Source organism: Balaenoptera ricei, chromosome 18 (assembly GCF_028023285.1).
Source record: "Balaenoptera ricei isolate mBalRic1 chromosome 18, mBalRic1.hap2, whole genome shotgun sequence".
Taxonomy (NCBI): domain Eukaryota; kingdom Metazoa; phylum Chordata; class Mammalia; order Artiodactyla; family Balaenopteridae; genus Balaenoptera; species Balaenoptera ricei.
Window position 1 is genome coordinate 19,253,634 of NC_082656.1, and position 23,524 is coordinate 19,277,157.

Genomic DNA, 23,524 nt, shown 5'->3' on the forward strand with positions numbered 1-23,524 from the left:
AGCCTAGGGGCACAGAGTAGGGGCAGGAGTGAGAGCGGAGGGAAAGGAAGAGCTGGCTGCTATCAGCAGTAAGTGATTGGTCACCCAACACAGAGAGTCGAGTGAAGACAAACCAGCAGCCAAAGTCAGACTGAGAAATTCAACTGTGTTCCCCCACGAGAGGTCCTGGCGCTGATGGAGGGCGAAGGCAGTGTCCAGCACGACCCGGGACTGGGGTGTCAGGAGTGGGTAGACCAGGAGGTGCCTGGTGAACAGGTGTAGCTGCATTGTATTTGCTCCAAAGAACATGGAGCCATAGCCCAAGCCAGAGGCTCTGACCTGTCCTGCAGCTCTGACGCCTGCCCTGGGGTTGTGGAAACACCTCGGGGACAGGCAGTGTGACCAGGCTAGAGGCTGTTCTTCTCTGGCTGTTTGGGTCCAAGAAGCCAGAGTTATCTACTCCAGCTGGAGGCTGACGGGCCCTGATGTCACAGCTTGGTTAGCATTCCTTCCTGAACAGAAAATGGTTTAAACTCACCTATGGGAAATGCAGACACACTGTCAGAAATGAAGGGTTGAGGGTAATCATTAGTTAAGAATAACAAGCAGAGCTGTGATGGCTGGGCCTGATGAAAAACTAGAGGAAGTTGGAGGTAGTTTGAGAAATGTACTCTAAATGAGAGGTCTTTCCTTGGACAGTGCTACAAAATGAATACAGACACTTGGGAGGTGAAATAACACAGCGCCCAACTTCTCAAACCTCATCCTCAGACAAACGTGGCTTTGAATCTCCACCGTGCCACTTGGAAGCTGGATGTCTCTGGGTGAGTTACCTAATCACACTAAAATTAGGTTTTCTCCTCTGTAATTTGGGGCCAAAAATAGTACCAATCTCAGAAGGTTATTTTAAGTGTTAAATGAAAGAACTGATGAAATAAATCTGGCAGATAGTAGGAGCTCAATAAATTTTACCTACTGTCTTAAGTGACCACATTTCTTTGTCATATTCATTTCCTATGAAAGGGTAAGTGACTTTGAGGGTTATGCTGAGAAGCCTAACAAATGCTTTTTCAACATCAGAATGACTTCCAGATATCCAGTTATAGCGTCCATGTAAATATTTTTCTGATATATTGTCTATAGAATGGCCAAGATAAGGAGTTCACCGTCTATATGCCCATGACTCCCAATTACATCTCTAGCTCAGACCTCTCCCTGAATTACCATAGATTTCTATATTCAGTTTTCTACTCAACATCTTCAGTTGGATGTCTGAAAGACAACTTAAATTAAACATGTTCAAAATCAAACATCTAGCCTTCATATCCCAATCTGCTATGCTCATAGCCTCCTCATTTCAATTAATGACAACACTAACCTTCCAGGTTCTCAGGTGAAATACCTTGAGACATCCTTGATGCCTCTCTTTTTGACTCCCAATATGTCAGCAAATACTTTTACTCAGATTTCAAAATGCGTCCAGAGTCGGGCCACTTCTCACTACTCTTCTATTACAATTCAGGTCTAAGCCACTAACATCTCTCACCTGAATTGTTGCCACTGCTGCTTTTTTTTTTAACATCTTTATTGGAGTATAATTGCTTTACAATATTGTGTTAGTTGCTGCTGTATAACAAAGTGAATCAGTTATATGTATACGTATATCCCCATATCCCCTCCCTCTTGCGCCTCCCTCCCACCCTCCCTATCCCACCCTTCTCGGTGGTCCCTGTGCTATGCAGCTGCTTCCCACTAGCTATTTTACATTTGGTAGTGTATATATGTCGATGCTACTCTCTCACTTCGCCCCAGCTTACCCTTCCCCCTCTCTGTGTCCTCAAGTCCATTCTCTATGTCTGCATCTTTATTCCTGTCCTGCCCCTAGGTTCTTCAGAACCTTTTTTTTTTTGTAGATTCCATATATATGTGTTAGCATACGGTATTTGTTTTTCTCTTTCTGACTTACTTCACTCTGTATGACAGTCTCTAGGTTCATCCACCTACAAATAACTCAATTTTGTTTCTTTTTATGGCTGAATAATATTCCATTGTATACATGTGCCACATCTTCTTTATCCATTCATCTGTCACTTAGGTTGCTTCCATGTCCTGGCTATTGTAAATAGTGCTGCAATGAACATTGTGTACATGTCTCTGTTTGAATTATGGTTTTCTCAGGGTATATGTCCACTAGTGGGATTGCTGGGTCATACGGTAGTTCTATTTTTAGTTTTTTAAGGAGCCTCCATACTGTTCTCCATAGTGGCTGTATCAATTTACATTCCCACCAACAGTGCAAGAGGGTTCCCTTTTCTCCACACCCTCTCCAGCATTTATTGTTTGTAGATTTTTTGATGATGGCCATTCTGACTGGTGTGAGGTGATACCTCATTGTAGTTTTCATTTGCATTTCTCTAATGATTAGTGATGTTGAGCATCCTTTCATGTGTTTGTTGGCAATCTGTATATCTTCTTTGGAGAAATATCTATTTATGTCTTCTGCCTATTTTTGGATGGGGTTGTTTGTTTTTTTGATATTGAGCTGTGTGAGCTGCTTGTATATTTTGGAGATTAATCCTTTGTCAGTTGCTTCATTTGCAAATATTTTCTCCCATTCTGAGGGTTGCCTTTTGGTCTTGTTTATGGTTTCCTTTGCTGTGCAAAAGCTTTTAAGGTTCATTAGGTCCCATTTGTTTATTTTTGTTTTTATTTCCATTTCTCTAGGAGGTGGGTCAAAAAGGATCTTGTTGTGATGTATGTCATAGAGTGTTCTGCCTATGTGTTCCTCTAAGAGTTTTATAGTGTCTGACCTTACATTTAGGTCTTTAATCCACTTTGAGTTTATTTTTGTGTATGGTGTTAGGGAGTGTTCTAATTTCATTCTTTTACATGTAGCTGTCCAGTTTTCCCAGCACCGCTTATTGAAGAGGCTGTCTTTTCTCCACTGTATATGCTTGGCTCCTTTATCAAAGATAAGGTGACCATGTGTGTGTGGGTTTATCTCTGGGCTGCCACTGCTTCTTAGCCAGACTCCCTGCTGCCACCCTTGACCCTTGTTGAGGGGTGGAATTGTGTCCCCAAAAAAGATTTGTTGAAGTCCTAACATCCAGTACCTGTGAGTGTGACCTTATTTAGAAATAGGGTTTTTGCAGATATAATCAAGTTAAGATGAGGTCATATTGGATTAGGGTGGGCCTTCAGCCAATGACTGCTCTCCTCAATAAGGAGAGGGAGATTTGGAGACTCAAAGATATAGGGAAGAAGGCCACGTGGAGACAGAGGCAGAGATTGGAATTTTGCTACCACGAGCCAAGGAACATCAAGGAAGGCCGGCAACCACCAGAAGCTGGAAGCGGTCGAGAAGGATTCTTCCAGGGAGCATGGCGCTGCTGACACCTTGATTTCAGACTTCTAGCCTCCAGAACTGTCAAGGAGTAGATATTTATTTTAAGCCACCCAGTTTGTGGCACTTTGTTAAGGCAGCCCAAGGAAGTGAATACAGCCCTCTACAGTCTAGATCAACACAGACCCAAGAGTGATCCAATCATATCACTCCTCCAGTCAAAACCCTCTAATATCCTCCAATCATATCACTCCTCCAGTCAAAACCCTCTAATATCCTCCGCGTCAAAGTGATTACAGTTGCTGACTTACAGTTGCAGATCCTCTACAATCTCCTCTTCCTGCCTTCACCTCTCCCTTAATCCTCACTAGCTGTATGGCTTCTTACTGTTTCCTGTACAAGCCAAGCATGCTCCCACCATAGGGCCCCTGCCAGTGCCTAGAAGGCTCCTCCCCAGATACCCATATGGTTCCTCCCTCACCTGCCTCAAGTCTTTGCTAAGGTGTCATTTTCTCAGTGAGGTGTACCTTGACCACCGTTTAAAACTGTAACCTACTTGGGAATTCCCTGGCAGTCCAGTGATTAGGACTTTGCGCTTTCACAGCCAAGGGCCCTGGTTAGGGTTAGGGTTTGGGCCCTGGTCAGGGAACTAAAATCCCACTAGCCATGTGGCCCAAAAATAAATAAATAAATAAAATTGTAATCTACCAACCCCTACACTCCCCAAACTTGTTATTCTTCTCTATTTTTTCCATCTTGCACAGCATCCTTTCACATATCATATAATTTACCAATCTATTATGTCTTCTCCTCAAGCTAGAATATAAGTGCCTCAGAATGGGAATTTCTGCCTGTTTTGTTCATGAAAGGTGACACGCAGAAAGAACTTAGTAAATATTTGTTGCATGAGTGAGCCAAAATGAATGAATGATTCTGTTGGGACAAAATTGTGATTCCATAACAAGACATCTTAAGGCAGATAATCCTCCTCCCAATGGCCTGTGAAGACTGAATTCTTGGGTCAATGTATTTTTAGGCCATATCCCCCAGATCCAATTTAAACTAGGATCATTCCAAGTTAATCAAATGAGGATTAAATGAGAAAATGTATGTAAATGCAGTTAACATTGTTCCTGGCACAGAATAGTTTCAAATAAATTAAGTTTCTAACCACCCCCCTTTCTGATAAGCACAGGATTTGATTATCCTGAAGGAGGGTCTAGGGCTTCTTTAATATGAGTCCTTCTAGTGACAAGGACAAATTTATGTGGGGCCATGGCATCAGATGGTTCCTTGCACCTACACCAAAGACTGCTCTTCTAGACTTGAGGGTAAGCAATGACATGCTGGCATGCCAACATGAGGGACAGGCAGAGCCATAGTGGTAAGTTATGGAAATTCTGTTCCTGCAGCAACAGGACTTCTTGCTCCATGGGGGGATAATTTTTACTGTTAAGGACCTAGTCCTTGCCCCTCAGTGCCTTCTGGCATTTTGTGTCAAAGCACAGCATCAACACAGAGGACCCAGAGGAAAGAGACAGTGTTTCTGTTCACCACCATGCACGGGCACAGTGAGCGCTGCTAGACACAGCCTCCCATTGTGGGACCCCCCCAGTCCCTGGGACTGACCTTTCCAGGAGGCAATGAAGTCACTCAGCCATAGCTGTCTTAGTGGAAGGTCATGTGTATCTCTTAAAGGAGAGCTTAGGTAGCTCACTTATTCTAATTCATACTTCTCTCTTCTTACCCTTTTGCACTGAAATCATGCAAGGTTTCATAGACTCTCTCTCTGAAGTTCATCCTCCATTGAGTTCATGGTCACCATGTTGATAAAATATAAAACCATACCCTGGAACCCCTGAAAGCAGTACAGTATCTTGGTGAAGCATTTACAATTTTCTAGGAAAAGAGAAATTTCAAATTAGAAAAAATTCTCACTCTTATGTATATGTTATCACATTTAATCCTCTCAGGAGGTGGGTATTACCATTTTATAGATAAAAGCAAAGGACTAGATAAATTCAGAAAATAACACAAGTTTGCTGTCTTAGTTTCCTAGTGCTCCATGAAAAATTGCCACAAACTTAGTGGTTTAAGACAACAGAAATGTATCCTCTTACAGTTTTTGAAGCCAGAGGTCCAAAATCAAGGTGTCAGCAGGGTTGGCTGCTTCTGCAGCATCTAGGAAAGGATCCTTCCTTGCTTCCCTCCTAGCTTCCGGTGGCAGCAGCCAACCTAGGCATTGCTTGGCTTGTAGATGCATCGCTCCAATCTCTACCTCCCTCTTCACAAGGCCTTCCCCTTTGTGTGTCTGTGTGTATGTTAAATCTCCCTAGGCTTTCTCTTAGAAGGACACCAGTCATTGGATTTGCATCTTACTCTAAGTCCAGGATGATCTCATCTCTAGATCTTTAACTTAATGACATCTACAAAGACCTTATTTCCAAATAAGGTCACATTCACAGGTATCAAGGGTTAGGACTTGGACGTATCTATGGGGGAGGGCACAAGTCAACCCACTATAGTCACTAAGAAGTGGCAAAGCCAAGACTCAAAACAAATTCTATCGATTTTAGCATTCTAAATCCATACAGCTTTCCACAGTGATCCCAGAGGAACAAGCATAAACCACTTTAGATTTGTAGCTGGCTTGAAGACAAGTGCCTCTTACGAGCAGTCTTCTTTTCCCAAGAGAAGATTTTTATTTTAGCTTTTCCCATTATTTCTCTGGATCCAAATGGAATGTACTTGGAGTCAAGCCCTTCTGAGAATTTCTTGGGAAATATGTGGAAGGGTTATTGTAATGTTAAGTGCGCTTTGCATCATCTCTCTTCCTACAAGGCATTGAAGTTATTCTGAAAAAGAATCCAAGTGCACATGACAGCAGAGATTCTAGCCGCAGTGCCCTGGTGCATGCTGAATTTGTAAAGATGCTCCTGACGTGGGAAAGAGTGCTTTAGAACTACCTGTTATGTCTGAAGTTTTTGAACAATAAGAATTCATTTGGGTACTGTGCAGTAAAGGATTAGTTCAGTAATTCCAGGTTGTCCAAACCCTGCCCATTTCAGAGAAGGCTTTCATTCTTGCTCAGCTCCTAGGAGATAACCTCTAAGTTATTGGAATATCCTGTCAGATAAAATTGTCTTTGATTACCTAAAGGTCTTTGGCCACACCAGAGAGTTTATGCTAACAACATGACTTATGATGGGACCCTTGGGCCACGTGGTATCAGGTTGATCTCTGGAGTTAAGTCAACCACACAAGCAGTCAGCCATGCTTATGTGATAAAACCCCAATAAAAACCCTGGACCCCAAGGCTCAGGTGAGCTTCCCTTATTGGTGATACTTCATGTGCATTGCCACACGTTGTTGCCTAGAGAATTAATTGTCCACATGACCCCACTGGCAAAGGACAACTGGAAGCTTATGCCTGGTTTCTCCTAAAATCCATCCTATGACCCTTTTTCTGTTGTTGATTTTAGTCTATATCCTTTCACGGTAACAAATCATAAGCATGATTATAACAGCTTTGCTGATTTCTGTGAGTCTTCTAGTGAATCACTGAACTTGAGGGTGGACCCTGGAAGACCTTCTGGGAATCTGAAGTGCACCCCCAAACACAGGAACTATTGTCTAATAAAAGTCTATAATTTTTTAAACAATGCATGGTTCCACTAACATTCAGTTCTGTCAAAGTCCTGCTGAATTATAAATTCCATTACAGTGAAAACTCTGCCTTTCTATGTTGATCTTTACATGCCCTCCTCTCCACAATACACATACAGAGCTTTTCATGTACTAGGTGTTCAATGAGGAGCAAATGGAAATGAAATTGAATTCTGCGACCAGACTGAAGAAAACTCTCCTATAACTGGAGCTGACTCGTTAGGCCATTGGTGAGCACTGTTGTCAATACACTTCTAAATGGGATTCAACTCACACAATGAAGATGTGTGCCTCCACTGGATGGATTTTGAATGATAAACTCTCCTAAGGTGGCTCTTTTCCTTGAAGTCTCTGTTCCCTGCCTCTGTGGCTACGCAGACAGCTCTTAAACCATAGGCAAGGCTGACATGTCTGAACTGGGCCCAAGTTAGGGAATACACATTCCCTCTTCTCTTCCCTATGAACAGGAGATCTCTGACTGTTTGTAATGGACGGTATTGGAGTTACAGCTTCTGCAGTGTCTGATGTATGTAGTGATGCCACACCATTCTTATAAGTGGGCAGTCTCCTGAATTGAGGAGTTTAGTAGGAAGGTGATCCAGGGACTGAGCAACTCCTTAAATCGCAGCCTTGGAACTGATGCCATGACTGTTCAAGAAAGGCAGCGATGTCCTCAACAGCTTTTTATTTTACAACTAGAATTTTAGTGGACTCTTCCAGGTTGGTCAAAAGCCATAGTCTTAGAAGAAATAAAGCTGGTTGACTGAGGCAGATATTAAGGTCTCTCTAGTCATCTAGAGCTAGCATACTTCTCACGGGTCTCTGTTCTGTTTGCTTTGAGATAGAATAAAATGTTTTCAGCACATGATGCCAAGCAGCAAGCTGATGGACAAATTGGCCAGTGTGCACTAAAACAGACAGTAGAAGCACTTAACATAGGGTGGAGGCTGTACTCTGCTATCCAGAAATAGTTTAATACTGTTTGCTTTGTTCAACGTGTCTGTTTGTTCATCTGTTTGTTTTTTCTTGTATCAACATCTTCACCAGCAAAATTGTTGTGGGTGAAAAATTAAAACAAAACAAAATGAGTCAATCAACTGATTTTAGACCAGGATGCCAAGACAATTAAATGGTTTTTTCAACAAACTGTACTGGGACAAACAGATATCCACATGCGAAAGAGTGAAGTCGGACCCTCACTTCACACCATCACTAACAAAAACTAGCTCAAAGGATCAAAGGCCTGAGATTAACCAAGATGGCGGAGTAGAAGGACGTGCTCTCACTCCCTCTTGTGAGAGCACCAGAATCACAACTGGCTGCTGGACAATCATTGACAGGAAGCCCCTGGACTTCACCAAGGAGGATACCCCACGTCCAAGGACAGAGGAGAAGCCACAGTGAGACGGTAGGAGGGGCGCAATCAGAGTAAAATCAAATCCCATAACTGCTGGGTGGGTGGCTCACAGACTGGCGAACACTTATACCACAGAAGTCCACCCACTGGAGTGAAGGTTCTGAGCCCCACGTCAGGCTTCCCAACCTGGGGGTCCGGCTATGGGAGGAGGAATTCCTAGAGAATCAGACTTTGAAGCCTACTGGGAATTGATTGCAGGACTTTGACAGGACTGGGGGAAACAGAGACCCCACTCTTGGAGGGCACACACAAAGTAATGTGTGCATCGGGACCCAGGGGAAGGAGCAGTGACCCTGGGGGAGACTGAACCAGACCTACCTGCTGGTGTTGGGGGTCTCCTGCAGAGGCGAGTGGTGGCTCTGTTTCACCGTGGGGATAAGGACACTGGCAGCAGAGGTTCTGGGAAGTTCTCCTTGGCGTGAGCCCGCCCAGAGACTGCCATTAATCCCACCAAAGAGCACGGGTAGGCTCCAGTGTTGGATTGCCTCAGGCAAAACAACCAACAGGGAGGGAACCCAGCCCCACCCATCAACAGTCAAGTGGATTAAGGTTTTACTGAGCTCTGACCGCCACAGCAACAGTCAGCTCTACCCACCACCAGAGCCTCCCATCAAGCCTCTTAGATAGCCTCAACCACCAGAGGGCAGACAGCAGAAGCAAGAAAAACAACAATCCTGCAGCCTGTGGAACAAAAACCACAGTTACAGAAAGATAGAGAAGATGAAAAGGCAGAGGGCTATGTACCAGATGAAGGAACAAGAAAAAAACCCAGAAAAACAACTAAATGAAGTGGAGATAGGCAACCTTCCAGAAAAAGAATTCAGAATAATGATAGTGAAGATGATCCAGGACCTCGGAATAAGAATGGAGGCAAAGATTGAGAAGATGCAAGAAATGATAAACAAAGACCTAGAAGAATTAAAGAACAAACAAACAGAGATGACCAATACAATAACTGAAATGAAAACTACACTAGAAGGAATCAATAGCAGAATAACTGAGGCAGAAGAACGGATAAGTGACCTGGAAGACAGAATGGTGGAATTCACTGCTGCGGAACAGACTAAAGAAAAAAGAATGAAAAGAAATGAAGACAGCCTAAGAGACCTCTGGGACAACATTAAACGCAACAACATTCGCATTATAGGGGTCCCAGAAGGAGAAGAGAGAGAGAAAGGACCAGAGAAAATATTTGAAGAGATTATAGTCGAAAACTTCCCTAACATGGGAAAGGAAATAGCCACCCAAGTCCAGGAAGCGCAGAGAGTCCCATACAGGATAAACCCAAGGAGAAACACGCCGAGACACATAGTAATCAAAGTGGCAAAAATTAAAGACAAAGAAAAATTATTGAAAGCAGCAAGGGAAAAACGACAAATAACATACAAGGGAACTCCCATAAGGTTAACAGCTGATTTCTCAGCAGAAACTCTGCAAGCCAGAAAGGAGTGGCATGATATACTTAAAGTGATGAAAGGGAAGAACCTACAACCAAGATTACTCTACCTGGCAAGGATCTCATTTAGATTTGATGGAGAAATCAAAAGCTTTACAGACAAGCAAAAGCTAAGCGAATTCAGCACCACCAAACCAGCTCTACAACAAATGCTAAAGGAACTTCTGTAAGTGGGAAACACAAGAGAAGAAAAGGACCTACAAAAACAAACCCAAAACAATTAAGAAAATGGTCATAGGAACATACATATCGATAATTACCTTAAACGTGAATGGATTAAATGCCCCAACCAAAAGACATAGACTGGCTGAATGGATACAAAAACAAGACCCATATATATGCTGTCTACAAGAGACCCACTTTAGACCTAGGGACACATACAGACTGAAAGTGAGGGGATGGAAAAAGATATTCCATGCAAATGGAAATCAAAAGAAAGCTGGAGGAGCTATACTCATATCAGATAAAATAGACTTTAAAATAAAGAATGTTACAAGAGACAAGGAAGGACACTACATAATGATCCAGGGATCAATCCATGAAGAAGATATAACAATTATAAATATATATGCACCCAACATAGGAGCACCTCAATACATAAGGCAACTGCTAGCAGCTATAAAAGAGGAAATCGACAGTAACACAATAATAGTGGGGGACTTTAACACTCCACTTACACCAATGGACAGATCATCCAAAATGAAAATAAATAAGGAAACAGAAGCTTTAAATGACACAATAGACCAGATAGATTTAATTGATATATATAGGACATTCCATCCAAAAACAGCAGATTACATGTTCTTCTCAAGTGCGCATGGAACATTCTCCAGGGTACATCACATCTTGGGTCACAAATCAAGCCTCAGTAAATTTAAGAAAATTGAAATCATATCAAGCATCTTTTCTGACCACAACGCTATGAGATTAGAAGTGAATTACAGGGAAAAAAACGTAAAAAAGACAAACACATGGAGGCTAAACAATACGTTACTAAATAACCAAGAGATCACTGAAGAAATCAAAGAGGAAATAAAAAAATACCTAGAGACAAATGACAATGAAAACACAACGACCCAAAACCTATGGGATGCAGCAAAAGCGGTTCTAAGAGGGAAGTTTATAGCTATACAAGCCTACCTAAAGAAACAAGAAAAATCTCAAGTAAACAATCTAACCTTACACCTAAAGGAACTAGAGAAAGAAGAACAAACAAAACCCAAAGTTAGCAGAAGGAAAGAAATCATAAAGATCAGAGCGGAAATAAATGAAATAGAAACAAAGAAAACAGTAGCAAAGATCAATAAAACTAAAAGCTGGTTCTTTGAGAAGATAAACAAAATTGATAAACTATTAGCCAGACTCATCAAGAAAAAGAGGGAGAGGACTCAAATCAATAAAATTAGAAATGAAAAAGGAGAAGTTACAACAGCCACTGCAGAAATACAAAGCATCCTAAGAGACTACTACAAGCAACTCTATGCCAATAAAATGGACAACCTGGAAGAAATGGACAAATTCTTACAAAGGTATAACCTTCCAAGACTGAACCAGGAAGAAATAGAAAATATGAGCAGACCAATCACAAGTAATGAAATTGAAACTGTGATTAAAAATCTTCCAACAAACAAAAGTCCAGGACCAGATGGCTTCACAGGTGAATTCTATCAAACATTTAGAGAAGAGCTAACACCCATCCTTCTTAAACTCTTCCAAAAAATTGCAGAGGAAGGAACACTCCCAAACCCATTCTATGAGGCCACCATCACCCTGATACCAAAACCAGACAAAGACACTACAAAAAAAGAAAATTACAGACCAATATTACTGATGAATATAGATGCAAAAATCCTCAACAAAATACTAGCAAACAGAATCCAACAACACATTAAAAGGATCATACACCACGATCAAGTGGGATTTATCCCAGGGATGCAAGGATTCTTCAATATATGCAAATCAATCAATGTGATACACCATATTAACAAACTGAAGAATAAAAACCATATGATCATCTCAATAGATGCAGAAAAAGCTTTTGACAAAATTCAACACCCATTTATGATAAAAACTCTCCAGAAAGTGGGCATAGAGGGAACCTACCTCAACATAATAAAGGCCATATATGACAAACCCACAGCAAACATCATTCTCAACGGTGAAAAACTGAAAGCATTTCCTCTAAGATGAGGAACGAGACAAGGATGTCCACTCTCACCACTATTATTCAACATAGTTCTGGAAGTCCTAGCCACGGCAATCAGAGAAGAAAAAGAAATAAAAGGAATACAAATTGGAAAGGAAGAAGTAAAACTGTCACTGTTTGCGGATGACATGATACTATACATAGAGAATCCTAAAACTGCCACCAGAAAACTGCTAGAGCTAATTAATGAATATGGTAAAGTTGCAGGATACAAAATTAATGCACAGAAATCTCTTGCATTCCTATACACTAATGATGAAAAATCTGAAAGAGAAATTATGGAAACACTCCCATTTACCATTGCAACAAAAAGAATAAAATACCTAGGAATAAACCTACCTAGGGAGACAAAAGACCTGTATGCAGAAAACTATAAGACACTGATGAAAGAAATTAAAGATGATACCAACAGATGGAGAGATATACCATGTTCTTGGATTGGAAGAATCAACATTGTGAAAATGACTATACTACCCAAAGCAATCTATAGATTCAATGCAATCCCTATCAAATTACCAATGGCATTTTTTACGGAGCTAGAACAAATCATCTTAAAATTTGTATGGAGACACAAAAGGCCCCGAATAGCCAAAGCAGTCTTGAGGCAAAAAAATGGAGCTGGAGGAATCAGACTCCCTGACTTCAGACTATACTACAAAGCTACAGTAATCAAGACAATATGGTACTGGCACAAAAACAGAAACATAGATCAATGGAACAAGATAGAAAGCCCAGAGATTAACCCACGCACCTATGGTCAACTAATCTATGACAAAGGAGGCAAAGATATACAATGGAGAAAAGACAGTCTCTTCAATAAGTGGTGCTGGGAAAACTGGACAGCTACATGTAAAAGAATGAAATTAGAATACTCCCTAACACCATACACAAAAATAAACTCAAAATGGATTAGAGACCTAAATGTAAGACCGGACACTATAAAACTCTTAGAGGAAAACATAGGAAGAACACTCTTTGACATAAATCATAGCAAGATCTTTTTTGATCCACCTCCTAGAGTAATGGAAATAAAACCAAAAATAAACAAATGGGACCTAATGAAACTTCAAAGCTTTTGCACAGCAAAGGAAACCATAAACAAGACAAAAAGACAACCCTCAGAATGGGAGAAAATATTTGCAAATGAATCAACGGACAGAGGATTAATCTCCAAAATATATAAACAGCTCATTCAGCTCAATATCAAAGAAACAAACACCCCAATCCAAAAATGGGCAGAAGACCTAAATAGACATTTCTCCAAAGAAGACATACAGATGGCCACGAAGCACATGAAAAGATGCTCAACATCACTAATTATTAGAGAAATGCAAATCAAAACTACAATGAGGTATCACCTCACTCCTGTTAGAATGGGCATCATCAGAAAATCTACAAACAACAAATGCTGGAGAGGGTGTGGAGAAAAGGGAACCCTCTTGCACTGTTGGTGGGAATGTAAATTGATACAGCCACTATGGAGAACAATATGGAGGTTCCTTAAAAAACTAAAAATAGAATTACCATATGACCCAGGAATCCCACTACTGGGCATATACCCAGAGAAAACCATAATTCAAAAAGACACATGCACCCCAATGTTCATTGCAGCACTATTTACAATAGCCAGGTCATGGAAGCAACCTAAATGCCCATCAACAGACGAATGGATAAAGAAGATGTGGTACATATATACAATGGAATATTACTCAGCCATAAAAAGGAACGAAATTGAGTCATTTGTTGAGACGTGGATGGATCTAGAGACTGTCATACAGAGTGAAGTAAGTCAGAAAGAGAAAAACAAATACCATATATTAATGCATGTATGTGGAACCTAGAAAAATGGTACAGATGAGCCAGTTTGCAGGGCAGAAGTTGAGACACAGATGTAGAGAATGGACATATGGACACCAAGGGGGGAAAACTGCGGTGAGGTGGGGATGGTGGTGTGCTGAATTGGGCGATTGGGATTGACATGTATACACTGATGTGTATAAAATTGATGCCTAATAAGAACCTGCAGTATAAAAAAACAAACAAAACAACTAATACTAAACTTTCATTGGGTTATTTGTATGGAAATATGTTAATATAAATGTTTCAGACATTACATGAAATTTCTAAAAATCTTATATTTGTATTTGTATGGAAATATGTTAATATAAATGTTTCAGACATTACATGAAATTTCTAAAAATCTTATATTTGTATTTGTATGGAAATATGTTAATATAAATGTTTCAGACATTGCATGAAATTTTTAAAAATCTTATATGTTCTGGTATAATGTTATAAGTAGTAATCCTAGTTATTACTTTAAAATGTATATCTCAGAAATAACTAATTTTCTTGTCAACTGCATTATTATGAACTTTCATCAAATCTTTAACCGTGGTCATTTTTAAGTCTTTTGTCATTTACAGACAGTTCTGGGTGTACTCTGATGATTTTGCAAATATGTTCCTATAAAAGGGTTTCATCTTCAAGAAATTCATGGAAAAGACTCTGACAAGTACAGGTTTCTGGTAACTGACTGTACTGCTGAACTGAATGAATAAGCATTTTCAGAACTCTAATGAAAAACTGATGAACTCATAAAAGTGCTAACAAAAGATCAAGATGAAAAAAAAAATTAATTACATGGGACTGAGTGAACTGATGAGGATGAGTATAATTTGTGTGACTTTCTGTCTGAATTTAAAAAAAAAAAAAATCCCACAAGGACTCAGAGGCAAAGAATATACAAATCAATTTTCACTGCAAAGTAAAGGAGCTGTTACAGTGAAGGATTACTGGACTGAATGTCAATATTATGACATAGTATGAGTGTGTTTCATGTTTGGTAATTGCAATCATTGTTGCTTTTGTTGTGGTCATCCATGTACAATGCTTGGTGTCAGTCTATTTATCTCTTGTAAAAATAAAATACAGTGTGTGTGTGTGAAAAAAAACAAACAAAAAAAAAAACAAAAAAACAAACAAAAGGATCAAAGGCTTAGTGTAAGACTTAAGAATATAAAACTCTTAGAGGAAAACATAGGGGTTAATCTTTGTGACCTTGGATTAGGCAATGGTTTGTTAGATATGACACCAAAAGCACAAGTGACATTAGAAAAAATAGATTAAAAAATAACAGCACCAAAACTAAAATTTGGGGGCATCAAAGAACACCGTAAAGAAAGTAAAAAGACAATCTATAGAATGGGAGAAAAGATTTGCAAATCATATATCTGATAAGGGACTTGTATATGTAATATATAAAGAACTCTTACAACTCAATAATAAAAAGACAAATAAGCCCATTTTAAAATAGGAAAAGGACCTGAATAGACATTTCTGCAAAGAAGACATACAAATGGCCAATAACCACATGACAATGTGCTCAACATCATTGGCCATCAGGGAAATGCAAATCAAAACCACAATGAGATACCACTTCACAGCCACTACATGGCTAGAATCAAAAAGTCAGGCAGTAACAAATGCTGGCAAGTATGTGGAGAAATTGGACTCCTCATACACTATTGATGGGAATGTAAAATGGTTTAGCTGCTTTGGAAAATAGTCTGGCAACTCCTCAGACGTTTAAAAATAGAGTCATCTACCATATGATTTAGCAACTCCATTTCTCGGTATAAGCCCAAGACAAATGTGTTTACATATGTGTTTACATATCTTAGTTCATTTGGGCTGCTGTAACAAAATACCATAGCCTGGATGACCTAAACAGCAAACATATCTATTTCCCATTGTTCTGGAGGCTGGAAGTCTGAGGTCAGGGTACAAGCATGGTTGGGTTCTGGTGAAAGTACTTTTCCTGGTTTATAGATGGTATCTTCTTACTGTGTCCTCGCATGGTGGAGAGAGAAAAAGAGAGAGAGAGAGGGAGCGCACTATGGTCTCTTCCTCTTCTTATAAGGGTGCTAATCCCATTAATGAGTCCCCATCCTTATGACATAATTATCTATACCTCCCAAAGGCCCTACATCCTAATACTATCACTTTGGGAGTTAGGGCTTCAACCAATGGATTTTGGGGGGAAACAAACATTCAGTCCATAAAGACACATATCCACGCAGAAACTTGTATGCAAACATTCATAGTAGCATCATTCTTAACGGCCAAAAAGTAAAAACAACCTAAATTTATCAACTGATGAATCAATAAATAAAATGTGATATATCTATATAATGGAATATTATTTGGGAATAAAAAGAAATGAAGTACTAATACATGCTATACAACATGGATGAACTTCGAAATCATCCTGAGTGAAAGAAGAAAGTCACAAAGGACCATATGTTGTATGATTCCATTTATATGAAATGCCCAGAATAGGCAATTCTATAGAGATAGAAAATAGATTAGATAGATTGCCTAGGACTGGAGGAAATGGGGCAATGGGGGCGGGTGGGGGGTGGTGATGGCTATGGGATGTGAAGTTTATTTTTAGGGTAATGAAAATATTCTGAAATTGATTATGGTGATGGATGCACAATTTTGTGAATATACTAAAAGTCATTAAATAGTGCACTTTAAATGGGTGAATTGTACAGAATGTGATTATATCTCAAATCTATTTCTAAGCTGCTTTTTAAAATAACATAAAGATTGAGCAAATTTTTCAGAAAACCAGTGACTTTTGCAAAAAAAATCACATAGGTTAATCCCTCCCCTATATCTCCCAGCCAAGGAGAAAAGAACCAGCCTTGTTGAGCCAGGCAATTGGTACCAGTCATTGGTGCCTGTCAGACAGACCTGGCACCAGCCATTGGTGCCAGGCAATTCTTGCTCTAACTCTGCCGAGATCACTCAACCAGTAACAGGGGAGGTCAGGTCCCCTTGAGGAAGGACCCTACTACGCTGCTTAAAATGTATACTGTTACTCTTTATCCCAGCCTTCTCCAAAGGGACCTTTGGCCTTTTACCAGGTGACTGTGCACTGGGGAAAAGGAAATAATCAAACATTCAGGGATCACTGTACACTAATGCCCAACTGACACTAATTCCAGGAGACCCAACACATCGCTGTGGTTCACCAGTCCAAGTGGCGGCTTATGGAGGTCAGGTGATTGATGACATTTTAGCTCAGGTCTGTCTCACAGTGGGTCCAGTGAGTCCCCAAACCTATCCTGTGGTTATTTCATTTCCAGAGTGCGTAATTGGAATAGGCATACACAGCAGCTGACAGAATCCCCACGTGAGTGGGAGTGTGCCCTGAAATCTAGGTCTAGCTGACTCCAGAACCTGTGTTCTCTCCACTATGCCAAATGTCAAGAGGGCAAAAGATCAAATTACTAACAAGAGGCTCCAGCAGCCCTGGAATTTATTCCTACTTTCTACATAATGAAGTCAGCTGGTGATCTGCTTTCTCAGTACAGAGCAGAATGAAGCAGCAAAGTAGAAGGGACACAAATTAGACAGAGACATTCTGCAGACAGCCTTGAGGGGTGAACATTGACAGCCCTCAGTTGAGACAGAACCTACAGAAAGGTGGCAGGAGCTCCTCCTGCAAAAGGTGAAACAGCTGCCCGCCCTCCCTCCCACTCCTCCACCCTGCCACGGCCCCTGAGGGCATCCCCATATCAGCCCTTCTCAAACTTGAGTGAACTTCAGAATCACCTGGGGGGAGGGATTAAAAAAGAAGATCCTGGGCCCCACCCCCCCAAATTTCAGATTCAGTGGGTCTGCGGGAGCCTGAGAACGTGCCTTTCTAACACGTTCTGGTGTGCTGACGTTACTGGTCCCGGACACACTTTGAGAACTGCTGACCTAGATTCTAGCCCAGGGCACTACCCGGTGTTCCCAGTAATTGCTTCTTTTTAAGAAAAGATGCAATTGTGTCGGGTTCCTGTGTTATAAGGCAGAGGTGTACGATGCATCTAAAATAATTGTGGTCAAAACTAGTTAGAATAAAAACTTTTTGGCATTTAAAGAGGTCAGGTTTGGAAAGTGGGAAGATTCATTCCTAAGGAGCCCTGCACACAGATCGCCTGAGGAGGGGGACGGCCTTCCCTCATCACCTTAGCCAGCGTCCCCTGCATCCCTGGTCCCTAGTCCCCAACCTTGCTTTACTTCATCTCACAGCATTTACCACAACTGGATGTTGCATTGTATATTTATTTGCTTATACGTTCATGGTCTCTCTCCCACAAAAAGTAAGCTCCATGAAGGCAGCCTCGATTTCTTGTGTTCACCATGGATCCCCAGAATCTAGAACAGGCTTGGCACTTGGTAGGGTCTTAATAGTTACTGACTGAGAAAATGAATGATGAAAACATAACATTTTGCTAAAATATTGGTTAAAGGCAGGGTGTGTGTGTAGTGTGTGTGGTGTGTAGTATGTGTGTATAGTGTGTGTAGTGTGTGTTTGTGTAATGTGTGTGTCTGTGTGTTTTGAGAGGATCCAGGCACAGGAAGAGGGCTAATTGTTGGGTGGCTACAAGTCAAGGATAAGGACCCTCCTCTCTGCACCTGCTTTGAGAAAATGGCATTTGAGGAGAGCAGTAAAGGAGCGGAGGGAAACTGCAGATTGTGAAGAAGCTGTTTCCCTTCTCCATCCAGGTGCTGAGAGGGCAAGCCCAGCCTGGGGAAGGGGCAGGAATCCAGCTCGGAGACTCCGGTTCGCCTCCGCCTAACCCTAACTTGTGGTCAGGGCCTGGAAGCCCTGCTCAGTTTATCCATCACCCAGTTTATCCATCACCTAGTCCACCACCTGTTGGCAAAGACAGGAGGCGCTCCATGGCAGACTGACCGTGACTCCTCAGGACTGCTGAGGAAAGAGGAAAGCTTCCGGTGGTGGAAAAATACAGAAAAAGCAAAACCCCGCATCCTTGCTCTTCTCCCCTTGTCTTCCAAACAGCATACTGTTTTCCCTCTTGGTCACTCTCCAGATGGTCCCACCACATACCTTCCTGACACATAAAGTCAGGGGCTCAGCTAGGGCAGAATCTCCATTGCAAGTGAGATCACGAAGGCCCAGGAAGCAGAGGTCTCTCTCCCAAGTTAGCCGCAGATCCAGGACTAGAATTCAACTCTGTCCATCAGGAGAGCTTTCTTCTGCCTATCCTGTCATCAGCGGGACTTTGAGCTCCTGTGGAGAGAAACTGCCGTGTTCATCTGATGGGCACAGTGTCTGGTATATAATAGATCTCAAGAAATACCGGAGAATTAAATATATGAAAGCTCTTTTCTTCTCTCTTTTCTTCTGTGTGCTCTGCAAGAGACAGTGTGATTACGGATGACCTAACGAACAACTCTGTTGAGGTTAGAGAGAGAAAGGGACATGAGAGAGAAACTACAGAGGGACATCCAGGCCTGGGGTAGCTAAGGAAAATCAACAGTACGGGGTCAGCCCTTTCCAGGCTTTTGTCATACGTCCTTTGTGTCTGGAAACCCAATCTTGAAACCACCTCAAGCTAACCAAACTCACAAGAGACCAGAATGCAGGTAATTAATATTTAGTGTACCAAAGGGACTGGGTATCTGAATTAGCTCATCAACCATTCTCTGCTTATGGGAAAACCTAATTGGAAAACCATATCCACTAACTGTGAGTCCCTAGGGGGCCAGTATGAGCCCTTATTACCCTCACTCCAAGCCCTAGCACTGTGAATGATCACTCAAAAATTTATTCCTTCATCGAAAGTAAGCTCCAGGAGGACCAGCATCTTGCCTTTCTTTTTCACCAGTGTATCCCAAGCACCTAAAAGAATACCCATCACATAGCATATGCTCAATGAATATTTGCTGAATGAATGAAGAGTTCTGTAATCAACATAAAATTAGGACAAGGAAAATTGCCCTATTGGCGGTGACAGGCTTAGGTGGAGTGATACAGCCATCTCTGCTAAGAAAATACAGCTGCCGGGCTTCCTTGGTGGCGTAGTGCTTGAGAATCTACCTGCCAATGCAGGGACACGGGTTCGAGCCCTGGTCTGGGAAGATCCCACATGCCGCGGAGCAACTAGGCCCGTGAACCACAATTGCTGAGCCTGCGCGTCTGGAGCTTGTGCTCCGCAACAAGAGAGGCCGCGATAGCGAGAGGCCCGCGCACCGCGATGAAGAGTGGCCCCCACTTGCGGCAACTAGAGAAAGCCCTCGCACAGAAACGAAGACCCAACACAGCCATAAATAAATAAATAAATAAATAAATAAATAAATGAATGAATGAATGAATGAAAATACAGCTGCCAAGCGGATGTGATGGGCACGTGCCCCCACTGGCATCTTCACTGGAGGGTGCTGAAGACACCGATAACACTTAGCTCCATGACCTCCCTTTACTTGGCAGATCTGCCCTTGGGGTGTCACATTCTCTCTTTGGACAAGGTACAAGCCACTTCTAGCACCCACCTTCCAATCACCCCACCTGGTGACTACACCCGGGCACCTGGTCATCTTGCTTGAGAGTGGGTGAGGCTTGCTAGAGTCTCCCCAGCTCCTCCTGTGTATCTCTTGGGGGGAGTCAGTCCTTTTCAGCATATGTTGATTCATCCTTGTTTCCTCCCCAAAGGGCAACTGAGTTTCCAAGTTCAAGGCTCCCAGTAGTCTAGCCATTGTCTGTAGCAAGTATTCAGAAGGAGTCATGGAGGCAGCCAGGAAATAAAACACCCCGCGCTCTGCCTCCAAACATGAGATCCTCCTGAGAAACTAGCTGTCAGCATTACGTTCACTGTCAAGTCTAATTAACATGTTCGTAATTCTTACAGTTTAACAACACTCTTACACGTGACATCGCTTTTTTTCATTATTAAAGTATAGTATATATAGATATATATATATCTAGCTGAATCACTTTGCTGTACACCTGAAACTAACACAACATTGTAAATCAACTGTACTTTAATTAAAAAAAATTTTTTTAAGGAAAAAATAAAGTATAGTTGACTTACAATACTGTATTAGTTTCAGGTGTACAACATAGTAATTCTTTATTTTTATAGAATATACTCCATACAAAGTTATTATAAAATATTGACTATATTCCCTACACTGTACATTATATCTTTGTAACTAATTTATTTTATACTTGTAGTTTGTACCTCTTAATATCCTTCACCTATTTTGCCCCTCCTCCTACCACTCTGGTAACCACTTGTGTGTTCTCTGTATACACATGGTATCTCTTGATCTGATGCTCATAATAGCCACCTGGCATAGAGGTGACAGAGCCATGTCACAGAGGAGGACATGGCAGCAGTGAGATTTAGTGCCTGGACTAAGCTGACACTGCTAATGAAGCACAGAACTGGAGTTTGAGCTGATTTTGTAGGACCCCAATCTAGAAGTCTTCCATTATATCCTCTCCCTCTATAAACTGAGGATGAAGGGGAGGGTAGTGACCGAACCCAGTGGTGTGTCTAGGTCCTATGGAATAAAGAGATCAGCAACAAGATAGAAACAAAACCAGCCGGTAGCCACAGTGTTGAAACCTCCACTCTGTCCCTATCCCCACCAACACTGCTCCCCAAAATCCTTCTTCTGAAAACCCCTACCAAAGTGATAGTCAAGGAATTTTAAAAGTATAAATGCACAAGGATCAAGAGAACGCAAGAGGAAACAATGATGGTCAAGAAGTGTCCACACAGTTTTAGAAGATGCTAAAAGATTGTAGAGATCCAGAGACTTTTATCTGTGTAGAACTTAGATCAACTTAATATGATGACACAGAAAGTAGCACAATAAGACAAAGAGATAATTGGGAAGGGGTAAGAAAATTCGGTATCAGGTGGTATAATATCTTATTAATAGGAGATGGGAGAATTGAGAAAACAGAGGGAAGGAAATTTCAAAGAACGAGTACAAGAACATTTAACCAGGCTGAAGGAAATAAGTCTCTGTTTTGAAAGGAGCCCACTAAATACAGTGAATGAAAAGGACCCCTACAGCACAGCATCATGAAATTTCAGGATCCCTGGTGTTAAGAGAGCTCCCTAAAAGCTTCCAATCAAATGTAAAGAACTAAGAATCAGAATGACTTTGGACTTCTCAACAACACTGGAAGCTGGAATATGTCAGAGAGATGTTTCAAAATTCTAGGAACTCAATCTATCAATTGCTATGTAGAATTGAGACATTTTCAGGTGTACAATAAGTCAAAAAGATTTATGTCTCATGTCTGCTTTCTCAAGAAGCTACCAATCAAAAGAGCAAATGTGAGAAGAAAAGGAAAGAATGAATACAGAAAGAAGAAAGGGCAAGGCAGTAGATCCAGAGCACTAGGCTCCCACACAGGAGCTCAGTAAACAGGGGCACCAGGAGGCCAGCAGGGGAACCACCTGAATGGCGTGAGATCAGCTCATTTCCCAACAGGGCTCCAGAGGGAGAAAAGGAACAGATAAATTGCCTGATGTCTTTGATCATGTTCTACAGATGACTTGGCCTCTTTAGGAAGCATTAAGGAGTGGCACAAAAAGATAACCAAACAAATATTCAAAGTGAGACAAATATTAACTCTGGACAATCTAAATATTGTATAAGAAGGAATGTAATGGTTGGCCCAGCGTGGACATTTCCACAGCACTAATAATGAACATTCTAAATATAGACTTAATAAAAAAAAAAAAACTTATGATATAACCTAATTGGCAGCTGGAGGGGAGAAGAGAGATAAGGTGGGGATGCCAGGCAGCTAGATCTTCATCTACCACAACAGGAAGACAATAGCTACCATCGGAAACTGACAAGTCGGGAAATAGCTGTATGTGTATATTCCTTAGAAATATTCAGTTCAATATCAGCAAAATAGAAGGGGCTTAGAAGAGTTGAAGGTGATTGCCTTCAAGGAGCAGGAATGCAGAACCAGAAAGACAGAAATGTGAAGCAGGGAGCCACTGTTATGTCTCTTAAACTCTCAGTACTATTGGACTTAATATGTGTGTGTATACATACCACTGATAAAAGTTACAAATGCCCAGAGATGGCTAGGGAATGTGGTGCATTATAAAGAGATTTCCTTCAAAAACGGCTGGCGTCAGCAAGCACCCATCTAGGATTTAAGATGCAAGCTTCAGCTGTTTGAAAAATGCCCGCACGTGGCCCCCCTCGTCCCCCATGCTGAATCCCCAAGCTCTCACCACGAGACGTCCCCTCACACTCCACCTATTCAGTTACCCGGGCAAACTGTTTGCTCTGCATATCTGGACGCTGAGCGCTTTCTCCAGGAAAAGATTTGTGCTTTTCCACGGCTGACGAATGATGTCTCCTACATACCCCCAAGGCATATTTTGTTGGCTCGGTCCCTCCGGCCTTTGCCAAAAAGCAGCCCAAGCTGCCAACTCTTGTGCGTTCCAGAACCTGCAGGACTGAATTATGACTTTTGAGGGCCCAAGGCCCTTCATCTTCGTGGCTCCTTCCTTCATAAAACAAAATTATATTTGATGACCGCACTGGTATAAAATTAGTATAATACAGGCTGGATTCACTGTTATGTATTCATTAAAATGTGTTTTT